The following is a 12,776-nucleotide window of genomic DNA, read 5'->3' on the forward strand; positions in this document are numbered from 1 at the left end:
TCTTTCAACGTCCCTATTGATAAATCTCAGGTGAGATCTCATGACAAAATCTCATCTGACCACGTGCGTGAATTAACTAAGTTCCGCAGCTGAAAAAATTCGTTCTACGTATTTACTAAATGTACATTTCTAAAGTTTTTATTAATAGAAAATTTACTTATAATGAACTATGCATCTAATTTTCATACAAATATTTTACAAATTGTATAGAAACGTGTTACTATAACAATTTTTACTCAACTGCTTTGGTTCACACTTTCGCAGTGGACTCTATGGCTGTGGCGGCTTGAAAAATCACACGAGTACTGCTATGAAAACCATATATCCATTAGTTAAGATAAAAACCACTTGATTTCTTATTTTATTTAGTTGAAACAAGCCTACATGAAAAATCACAGTCCACCAACTGTGATAGGTTTCGAGTAACTTCAAAAACAATATTCTTAATCAACTCTGTGTACTTATTGTTTTACAATTTGTTTTCGGTGTTTCTCAAAAACTATCAGAGCTACAGAGCTGAATATTTATATGTAAGGTTGTTTGAAAACTAAACAATAAATCAAGTGGTTGTTATTTTAACAAATAGCTTTATCTTTCACATGTGTGTATTTGTCCACCCGTTTATTAAAGTCTTAAAGCATATAATTCATCATTCATTCATCATCAAGAATATCGAATAGTAAAAAGTTATAGAGAACAATTAAACAAAACTGCCCATCGATACTTATATTTGCAAGACATCAATTCAAAATGGCTTTCTGAAGTTGAAGCAATATATTGTAAACCAAATTTAATGTCAAAACTATGTTCAATTAATTATAAACTATATGCTGGACAAAATTTTAGCATGAGCAAAATTTCAAGTTATTTTAAAATAAAATACGTATGATTCGTCTTTCAGTTTGAAGCTATTAATCGCTTACTTATACAATGAAGACTATAATCATACAATCATTGCCTATGCTATTTAACTAATTATAATAATAAAATTTTCATTTGGAAATGCGCGTTATTTTTTATTCTCCTTTCCTTTTTTGAGACAGTGGTAGACCTTTTTTTTAATCAGAAACTAATTTATTAAAATACATTCTCTTACAAAATTTTATAATTTTATTTGAAAAAAGAATTTTACAATTTATTACCATACAATTCAAATTTAAACATTTTTATAGGTTAAATTTTGATCAGATGTGTTCCTTCGTTTCAACTGCAGTCTGCTACAGTGGATTGGCAGTACTGCCCAAAACGTTATGTTCTACGTAAACCCTAACGTATACGCTCAATTGTGGACGCAGCCTGAGAGGTCGCGAGAGCTGCAGGCAACGCAGGGAAAATAAACCATAACCTATAGAAAAGTCTCATTTTCCGCGAGTCATTTCGGAGTCATAGACTTGTAGTTCGTAGGTAATTTCGTAGCAAAATTTGATTATGTAAGTATTATACGATTTTTATTCTTATTTATGTTTATATAATTTATATATTCAAACATTTTTTTAAACTTTTACAAATAGGGCAATCGAATCTATGATAAATTTGGAACCATATCTATACTTATAGTCACGTTAATTTTGGAGCAGTGTATGTGATAGGCCGGACATCATCTTGGATAAGAAACATTAAATTTCCTTTCACTTGATTCGTCATTTGCATAACGTTTGGTTCCACGGATGGTAATTCATTATGCTATTATAACTGTTAAATCAGTTATATTTTTAATGTTAAGTGCTAACATGTTTAAGGAATAAAAATTAAGATCGAATAAGAAAGTAATACACACTCAAAAACAAGTAGTAATGAGTTCAAATAATATGAAAGCTTTAGGCATTACAAAGCAAGTGCTGATTTCAAAGAGTAAATTAATAACGTCATAGAATTCTAAAGTTCCTATGGCTAAGGATGCAAAAGCAATATCATCACCAGCTACTGTTAAAGGAGCAACAACAAATGTACTACTGACAACTAGGACTCAAAACATTACGCCGATGGAAGTTCAAATGGATACAATACAACATCAAGCACAGACACAGAAAGCAGAAACTCCAGTAAAAGCAATTGAATCTTCCAAGCCTGTAGAAATAAAAACAGCTACTGGTAATTATTAAAATCATTTTAAAATTATTCAATTGATTCCTGTTTAAATATTTTTAATTGTATATCAATAATGTTACATCTTTTACAGTGCTGAAAAAAGTTGTTAAAAAGGAACATCAAAAATCTGATCCACTTGTCTTCAAAGCTATGCTTGGTCCTGCTTTATTCTCAACTGCAAATTTAATTCGTCGTGTGGGTTCAACTGAATCCAGAACTCCAGATAGCTTGGTTACAACAACACCATCAGCAGTCGTCAATAATGCAAACATAAGTTTTTCTGGAGTTAGTGCATCAGGTTGCACTGTTGCGACTCCATCTTTAAATACTACCTATGAACGCAGCTATTATATTGCATGAGCCAATGGATACAAACATTTCTGCAACCGATACTACAAATGACGGCCTCGCTAGACTTGATGCTAATACATCTTTATTATCAGAAGATTTAGAGGTGATAAAATCGATAGCAAAGCTGCTATAGCAGAGTTGCTTCAAACAGCCTTAAAGGCTGGTAAGTACAATGTAAAAATTACATTAAATATACATATACTATTTCAATATATTTATTTTTCACCAGTTATCAGTATATTATAAATCATTATTAAATTTTACATAAAATAAGATGCTTATTTTCATTTTCAAACGTTTGGTTTGAGATCCTGTAATAGCAGTTTTAAATGTTAATAGATCATTCCTTTCATCCCAGGTACCATTTATCTTCCGGCAATAAGTAACATAATGGCCCATCCCTTTCTCAATAACTGGAGGAATATACCTAGCTACGCCACACAGATTAAAGGTATCTTTCTTTACATTTATTGTAACAGGAACTTGATCTAATGTAGATGTAATATCTAACTGGTTGAAATCAGTCATCTTTGGATTTAGAGATCGCTGATAAGAATCTTCTGTATCCATGTATAAGTAAGAACCTACTGTACGTGAAAGATGTGCATTACTGGTCTTACAATTCGAACAAAATACATTTTTGTCTGTGAAATATTGATCTAATTCCTTTTGCATAGTCGTATAATTATGCTTTACTATTGTATCAGTATTGGGGATCAGTATTTGATATTTATTGCATTCTGTTTTATATCCACAGGTTTGGCATAATGAAGTTTCTCGAATGGAAGTTAAATCCTTCATCAAACTACAGAATAAATTGCTTATATTACCTTGGCAATTTACATCATAATTATTCAAATTTGGCATCAATGAATGAAGTAAGTTTGCTCGATTTGTATATAATGTATTAGTTAATGATGATGTAGCATAGTTTATAATAGTACTTGCATAACAAAAATTTTGCATTTCGAGTATACTGTTAATATTATTTTTGATGAATTGTTCAAAAGCTTGTACTTCATAGCAAGAATGAGTCATGATTTCAGTAATACTATTAAACGAACAAGTATTATTAAATCTAAACTTTTTTCCACTCACAGATTTTTCCTGGAGTTTGTTGTCATTTTGAATAACTTTTCTGCCTCTATTTTTCTTTTTTCCTTTTTGTAGCACTAGATTTAATCCAGGTTCAGCAGATACGTATTTGCCACGGTTCTTTTTATTTTTAGGAAGAGTATTTTGATCTTGTTCATTTTTTACTGCTAATAGTACTGAGTTCTGAACTATATTCACAGAGCTTTTTACATCCAGATCTTTTACTTCGTAACTGGAATAGTTTTCTTTAATCAACAATATTTCTTTGGAATGTTACAAATCTACTTCTTCGTCAGATTGTTCATAATCTAATACTATTTCTTCCGTTTTTTCTTTATTCAACAATATTTCTTTGGAATGTTGCAAATCTACTTCTTTGTGAGATTGTTTATAATCTAATACTACCTATTCGGTTTTTTCAAAATCTAATAATACTCTTTCAGATTGTTGATGATCTGTTAATAAAACTTCATCAGTATTTTGAAAAATTTGCTTAGGTAATTCTCTTTCTGTTTCTAAGCTATAATCATGATCGGTTTTAAATTTAAGATGCATAGTTTTATTATTGTTAATTGGTTTTAATATTGAATTTATTTTTTCAGATGAATGGATGCTACTGGTTAATTTTTCATCGCCAGCTATTGAGGAGGTCAACTTTATATTATCAGAAAATCCTTCCAAATCATCGTCAAAGGTCACTTCATTCAATTTCATTGACTTTTTAATGTGAGATTTTTGCTCTTGTTCAAGCTTATTTTTATCTAAAATTAAATTATTCTTTCCATTGATGGTTCCTCAAATACTATTTTCAGCCAATTCGACAGTTTCAGAAAGAAAATTCTTGGCACTCAGCAGTTGTGTACTTTCATTTCCATCTCTCTGCAGCAAAAAGAAATTCATTGTCGTCCTTAACAATTACTTTTTTTGAAACAATTTCATCTGGCTGCAAATTGTTCAATGAAGTACGTGCTAAGAGCATGTCACTATCAATTTGACGACAATGATTCACAAAAACTACATCTCCTCTTTGAAAAGCATCATTCGAAGATTTGTGGTCGCTAAAATATGACTCTGCTCTTGCTGAAGTAGCCACGTCTTCTGAGTTATCAAAATAGACATTCATAACTTTAGTCCAGCGTGGAAATTCTGCACATAAAACTGATAATCGTTCAGCAAAGTTAGGTAAGTAATAGTCATTATTTTGAATATTGAAATCAGAAAAGTTATCAGATTTGTTGTCAGATTTGTTTTTTATAGACTTTACTTTTAATTCGTGTACATATTTAAGTGTAAGCCTTTGATTACTTTTTGTATTGAATTCTTCAATATCCGCAAAAATATCTAAAGTTTCTTTTTGATCCAAAAGTTCTAATTTTTCTGTAACATTTGCATTAAATTTATATGTTTGAATTCTTTCAATCAGATATTTCAAAGCTTTTTGGCAATTGTCATTATTATTTTTGCTGTTAGACACTATAAATACAGCAACTAAAAACTCTGAAAAGTCCTGCAGATCATCTATGTCTGTCATAAAGCCCACACATCGCTTGAACAATTATTTAACTTTTGGTTTATCACTGCCAAAACATGGCCATTTCGTTACAGCGTGCACCAAGTGTGCCACATCTGTTCTCAATTGAGTATTCAATTCAATTTTGTATTGTGCATTTAATAAAATCTTAAGGCACTTTTTATATATATTGACAGAACAGTAAGAAAAATGTCAGTACTCTCTCCATCTGGTCTTTTTATTTTCAAGGCAACGGAATCTGTAGCATCTAGCGACAGAGGATTTCTTAGTTTGGCTTGGACATCATTATGGATACTTACTTGTTCGGGTGACCAATACATCAAGTAAATATTATCGCGACCAATCCCTCTAAAATATCTATTAAATTCAACATCTTTTTTTAAATTTGTCAAAGAGTTAAACAACTTTTCTCCTGGTTTCAATCCTAACTTTTCATATTTTACCTCATGACTAGCTTTTCGTATCACTTCTTGACTATAAAGAAACAGTCGTTCAGGATCCCCATACTTCATATGCTTACTTGCTTCTTCTCTTCTCCATTTTTTTTTTTTTTTTGGTTTTTTATGCTCTAGTTCTTTCTTAATTATTTTTCTCTGTGACCCAGCTAGAGGTCTTTTTGCTGTATGAGGTACTCCATGAGAATTTAAAGTTTCTACAGTGAATGTGACTGGTTCACCATCAATCGGTTTATCAAAACAATTAATTTTTAAGTGTGTGTTGCAAGTATTGCAATAACCAGTGACTTTGACATAAGATTCTATGTCATCTATAACACTCCGTTTATAGTTGTATGCACAGGGTAATTTTTCCTTATTTATTAATATTTAATTTAATATTAATTTAATACATTTATTTCACAAACATCTCTTTGTAAGGCTCTTGCAAGGACATACCTTCTCTTCCATCTTTATAAGTTATTGTTACAGGCTTTATTTGAGACCATTGCTCTGGAGTTATTGTAAAATTAAATATTATATTTTTATTATTCTTTCTTTTGGTTGGTCTATAGTAAACTATGTCTTCCATCGTGTTCTCACTTTCTGAAATTTCATCTTCATTGTTTTCTTCTATAATTGTTTCACAGTCATCAGATTCATATGTATCTAAATCTTTAATCTTTCGATACGAAGACTGAATGTTATGCCTATCTTGATCTACATGCATGTATAAATTAAGAGGTTTTATTTTTCGTTCTCTGTTCTTATTCAAGATATCACATATCTCTTGCCAAACTGGGTTTTTCTTTCTTTTAAGTTTGTTTTTTGATTCATATATATCAAAGTAAGTGCATAATTCTTTATTAGCTTTTAGAACTTATCTATATACGTTTAATAGACTTCAATTGAAATTCTAAATCTATGAAAAATGAACTTTAGGTACTACGATTAAAAATCCATACATTTAGTAATATTAGATGTTATTGGTTTTGATTATAAAAGTCCACTTTTTATTATATCTTAGATTATTGTATTAGGTCTATACATATAGTCTCATCAGAGTAATTTTTAATGTAGTACATCATTTAAACCCGAATTATATAAATTGAATAATAAAATATATTATGTTTATATCTTTTTTTTAGTAAATGTTGCTAAATATTTGTTTCTTTGCAATCTCTATCTCTTAACTCTTGGTAAGATCGTGCAACCGGTACCTTTAGCTTTTTAGCTTATTTATTTACATTTTGTCGGCATGCAATGCAATCCTAAATCTATGAAAAATAAACTCTGTCAATTACTTTAAAGCATCCATATATATTTAGAAATATCATTGCGCGCATTTTTTAGTATTTTGTACGAGATAGTAATAACAAAATCTTTGTCGGATATCAACAATGTAGAGCCTATGACTTGGTCAACATCTGTCCTTGTTTCAAGTGCGGTATATTTGGCCACAATGCCAAGAAATGTCTAAATGAGATTCTGTGTTTGAAATGCTCCGGAAAGCATAATATTTGTGATTGTGATAAAGATTATGCCAGGTGCATAAACTGTTACTTTAGTAATGCAAAATTCAACTCAAAGTTAGACACAAAGCATCACACCTATGACCCGAAGCTTTGCAGCATTTGCAGCGAAAACAAAGAGAAATGCTAAAAAGCACACTGGTAGGAAAAACTGGATCACTGATGGAATAATCAGGTCATGTGAAACAAAAGAATTTTTATATAATTGATGGCAACAAGATGTGCGTAATGAACAACTAAAAGCAGAGTATAAGACCTATGTTAAAGTTTTGGATAAGGTTATTACTGATGCAAAAATAAAATACGAATTAAATCTTGTACAGAAAAATTCCAATAACCCAAAAAACTTTGGGAAATAATAAATACAAAAATTGGGAAAGTTAAAAAATCAAATGATGCCATAAATCATATAAAGATTATTGATAAAAAAATTATGGACAAATTCCAAATTGCACAAAGCATGAATCATTTTTTTCGTGAAATAGGTAGGAATTTGAGTGCTAGTATCGTTAAACCAGTAAATGCTGAACTTAAGCTCCCGACCATGAATCCTCTTTCGATTTTCATGAAGCCAACAAGTAATGCGGAAATAATGAGCATAATCAACACACTGAAACTGAAAAATGGGGGAGTTGATAAGATAAACACCAAGACTTTGAAACTACTATGTAACTATATAGCAGATCCTCTGACCCATACTTTCAACAAGTGTATTGAAAATGCGATATGGCCAGATGCCCTAAAAAAGGCCGAAGTAGTGCCGGTATATAATCAGGAGAAAAAAATAAAATAACGAACTATCGACCTATCTCTCTCATATCAAATGTTGCAAAAATTTTTGAACGAATTATATACAATAGAATAAATGATTTTATTGAACAGTGCAATATTATATCAAAGCATCAACAATTTGGTTTTATGAGAGGGGTTGGTACTAAAGATGCGCTGAATTATTTAACTAACGTACTGTATAACAATGTTGATAAGAGCAAACCTACAATAATAACTTTCCTAGACTTGGCGAAAGCGTTTGATACTGTAGATCACAGTATACTACTTGCGAAATTATATCGTATTGGAATCAGGGGTCAAGCGTTGGATCTCCTATCCAGCTTTCTAAGTAATAGACATCAAGTAGTCAAAATAGATGGTACTGAGAGTGATAGCTTAGAAGTTAATACTGGTGTCCCTCAAGGAACGATCTTGGGACCGATGCTTTTCATTATATACATTAACGATATATTAAACGAGGTTCCTTCTGAGTCAATAATTTCGTATGCTGGCGATACTGCTATCATATCTTCTGGAAAGGATTGGTTAGAAATCCAAGTTAGCATGAACAAGTTTTTATCTGTGATATCTGAGTGGCTGGCTGTAAACAAATTGTCTTTAAATGTAGGAAAAACTGTGAGCATGACATTTGGAAGTAGTATTGGTAGCGTTCCAGCTCAAATAATTATAAAAATTTTTGATAAAAATGTAACTAGAGTAGAAAATATTAAACATCTAGGGATTGTCTTTGACAGCAATCTAAAGTGGGACAGCCATATTCAATACATAATTGATAAAACTAAATACCTAGTATATATTTTTTATAAAATTTCTAAATACATGCACACAGAGACACTCAGAATGATTTATTACGCTTTCTTTCATAGCGTAATAAGCTATGGTATAATAGCTTGGGGCGGAGCCTATAGTAATTGTCGAGTCAAATTACAAAAGCTTCAGAACAAAATCTTAAGAATTGTCAATAAAAATAATTTCATAGTGAATGAAAACCCATTAAATATAGGACAACTTTTCGCACTAGAATCTCTGAAAGCACATTACAATGATCTGAAAGACAAATTTTTAGCATCAGATAGTGTTACGAGAAGTAAAAGTATTATTATACCTAAAACGAAAAAAAGAATTAGTAATAAGAATAGCTTCATGAAAGCAATTAATGTGTTCAATGAGCTGCCAAATAACCTAAAAGCGTTAAATATAGAAAAACACTCGCATTAGAGACTAATTAAAGAATGGATAAAATATAATTGTTAAGGTCTAGAGTTATAAAATTGTTATAATGGCGCGTGCGCAACAAATTCTGTTAGAATATTGAAATAAACGTATATAAATAACTGTATATAAATAGTTTTAAGTCTTAATTATAAGTATTTTTTGTATTTTCTTTTTTGTAACCAGGCCTTCCAACAGGTACCTACGTGTACCTCTGCAGAATTACAGATATGAACTTCATATCTTGTACATTTTCTGGAATAATAAATAAATAAATAAATAAATAAAATATATATGTGTGTTTACGTAGTGCTGAGAGAGAGAGAGAGAGAGAGAGAGAGAGAGAGAGAGAGAGAGAGAGAGAGAGAGAGAGAGCATGTATACCGGCATAGAGTCTGATGTTTCTCTCAAAGCCGGGTCAGTAACGCGTGCATGCGAAAACCGCGATCGGCAGACGACAAGTTCTCGCGAAGCCGTCTGATAATGTGCATTGTGCTTGTTTTGAAGCAGCCTCCACCGTCGGACCGGCTATAATTAATTGCACTGTTGTGGGAGGTTTTCTATCTTGCTCGAGGAAGGTAGAAAAACACTACCCACAACAGTCTCATATGTTATTTTATAGGAGATCAACAACCTCAAAATTGACAATAAATTTGTCATTTTGAGGTTAGTGTATTATAAAATTGTGTTGTATTCTGCAGTCACTTATCCCAAGTTTATATTGTTGCTAATTGTGGAACTTGTGCAGGTGTAATAGTGCAGCATACTACTCGTGCAGGGTCGTCGTGTGGAGAGATGTATCAAGAATCTAGTGCTACTATAAGATACAACTTGTGGAGCCTGCATAACGTGCAACTGCTACTCTTGCTCTTTGTCGAGGTACCACTGCAGCTGCAGGTCTCAGATGGTTAGACTAGATAGTATCTGAGATACTACAACTCCTCGGGCAGGGCTACTCAACCACGGTCTGTTGCTGCTGCTGCTGATGCTGCTACTGCTATTTCCTGAGCAGTTGATAGTACACGTTTGCTGCTACTACTCGTCTGGGTGTTAGTGCAGCTGTTTATCCAGAGCTTACTGCACCTCGTCATCCAGGATCTGCCACATTAGGTCATCCAAGGTCTACTACCAGTGTTAGACATGCAGGTATTATCGGTTTTAACAGCTGATTATCGGTGGGTCATCATCATAATATTATAACTAATCAAAATACTGATAATTATCATTGGATAATTGCCATGAAAGGTTTTTATTTCATAAAGCATTGGGATTTCTCTGCTGATTATCAACTGATAATCATGAGTGAATTCAGATTAATTATTTTTTTAGTTTCAATACATAATGTCAGATTTTAATTTTAAAATATTATTATTTCAGTACTGGTGCAATGTCCAGATTCCAAATGTGTGTTACATAACCCCTTGGTATATCCATCATGATATTCCAAAAGTCTTGTAGCTACTCAAAGAGCGAAAGGTCAAGTTTGCTATGAAGGACACGCGTCACAATAGCTTTTCAACAGCAAATGAGACCTTTTGCTATTTGTAAAGCTGCCAAACTTTTTGAACATCATGATGGACATGACAACGGGTCGCATATCAAGTTTGAAGTCCAGCTAGTCAATCAGAACTGAGATGCTGTACACAATGCCAAATTTCAGATTGAAAATGTATGATTTATCTCTATGCCGATGCAATGTCTTGTCTTCAAAATTGGCATAGCATCCCTTCGTGCGTGTCTCACAGATAATTTTCATACAGTATATTATATACGCATCTACTGATCTGCTCATGATTATCAGTTGATAAGAGTCATTGTACGCAAGTTGCTGCTGCTGGCTCTTTATCCAGGGATATTTAATTCTTGAAATTTTTTTTTAGAAGATATCTGAACTTCAGTTATTAGTTAGATTATTTAGGAAAATCTTATTCAGACTTATTTAAGATTTTGGTTTCGATAGGCACTTTTACTTTAATAACAATGCTTGAAATTCATATAGTTGATTAAATATTAAAAAAAATGATAAATATTTTTCATGAATCATAAAGAACTTTTTTAAATTCCCATATTTATAATCTAAGTATATTTATTTCAAGCATTTCTATTAAAGTATATTAAAATTAATTATTTTTACACTATGCAAAAATAAACTAAGAAATATATATATATATATAATTTACTAGGGTTAATAGGCTATCTGTGGCAACCCTGTTCCAGAAAGTTGTACTGGATGGAAACATCGAGGGCTGGAAAGACCGAGGCTCAGCAATGAACATAAGCTAAAACCTAGACGAAACCTCCGTTGCATTGGAACGCCGTCAGACGAGGCGGCTTCTTTCGGAAATTCTACACCTGCATACTGTGCAAGGAGGTCCAGCAAGTCAAAGCCGATAGACCGGCAATGGTGCTGGCTGTCACCGTTCCACAGCACTCATTTCGTTTTCTTATCTGGATGTAGGCCTTCGACAAGATTCCCGACAATAAAATGCTCGTCACCAGCATGGTCTGGTCGTATAAAACCTGGACGCTAACATGATTCTCGCAGACGACAAGACTTCTCTTAAGAAACTAACTCATCATTCCTCAAGAAGACGTCCTACTCGGGGGATCCGTTCGAGCATGCCGCGAGCGACTCCGTGGAGAAGCTCGGCAGGCTGAGCACTCTGAAGCAGTAGCTGAGAGACCTGCCGACGGTCATGCCGCTCGACTAGGAGACCCCCTCGATGGACTCGAATTCGACGGCCGATGACGAGATGAAATTTTTTTTAGGTTTCTCTGTTGTTTGTCTAATATTTATAAACGGAATTTGCGGGAAGGTTCGAAAATATACACGTGAGTCGTGCGTTATCTTTGATCAGAATAAACAGGCATGTAGCAAAACTATCGTTTTTTACACGCTCATCTCAGCTAGATTAATTTTGCCGTCCCCGACTCTTTTTTTTTCTTACGAAGCAGCATCCACGCGCTCGAAAAATTTCCCGAAATCTCCGCTTAATAAAATCTTAAAGCAATTAATTAATTTTTTTCCCGCTACTCTACGCTCGCGCTATCAAAAAACCGTTGTTCTCCCTTATTTTCCACTCAAGAAATCCCGGCAATGGTCCTACCTTCTTACGAGCCGGAGAAAAAAAATTAATTCGACATTCCATCGCTTCCGCAGAATAGGTCGGAGGTGTGTGCGCGCGCGTATACGCGGTGGGAGACAGTTCAGAAATGGGCGACCTTGACGATTGCATTAGATGCGCGGCGGATCGTCCTCAGCGTCTCTTCGTCGTCATCGCGCGTACAGGCAAGATTTTGAGATGTCCTCAGCAATGGACCTGAGCTAAAGCCTAGACGAAACCTCCGTTGCGTTGGAACGTCGTCAGACAAGGCGGCTTCGTTTGCGAAATTCTCTACATCTCCATACTGTGCAAGGAGGACCATCGTGTCAGAGCCGATAGACCGGCCATGGTGTTGGCTGTCTCCATTCGATACCACTTCTTTTGTCTTCTCATTTGGGTGTATCGCCTCACACGATCTCTGCTGGCAGCCTTCGACAAGGTACCCGAGAACAAAATGCTCTGAAGAAGTCGCTGAGAGACCTGCCGACGGTCATGTCGCTCGACTAGAAAAACCCCTCGACAGACTCGAATTCGACGCCCGATAACCAGAGGTGCGAGAGCGACCGATGCGCTTTTACGAGGGCTGTTCACCGGCAAATCAAAATCGATCCTCGCTCAAGGAGCTGTGCTCGACTTC

At 33.7% G+C, this 12,776-nt stretch overlaps 1 protein-coding gene and 1 long non-coding RNA gene across 8 annotated transcripts in view; one reads left to right on the top strand and one right to left on the bottom strand.

Moving 5' to 3' along the window:
- LOC100114114 (potassium voltage-gated channel protein Shaker) overlaps positions 1–12,776 on the bottom strand; it is a 594,961-nt gene that overhangs the window by 551,943 nt on the left and 30,242 nt on the right. The gene's annotated exons all lie outside the window — the stretch shown is intronic.
- Positions 1,170–4,733, top strand: LOC116415735. Its single transcript, XR_004226317.2, has 7 exons — positions 1,170–1,430; positions 1,512–2,091; positions 2,180–2,602; positions 2,798–2,890; positions 3,197–3,317; positions 4,137–4,260; positions 4,347–4,733. It is a non-coding gene; the product is annotated as an uncharacterized LOC116415735 (long non-coding RNA).

Source organism: Nasonia vitripennis (genome assembly GCF_009193385.2).
Source record: "Nasonia vitripennis strain AsymCx chromosome 1 unlocalized genomic scaffold, Nvit_psr_1.1 chr1_random0005, whole genome shotgun sequence".
NCBI lineage: Eukaryota > Metazoa > Arthropoda > Insecta > Hymenoptera > Pteromalidae > Nasonia > Nasonia vitripennis.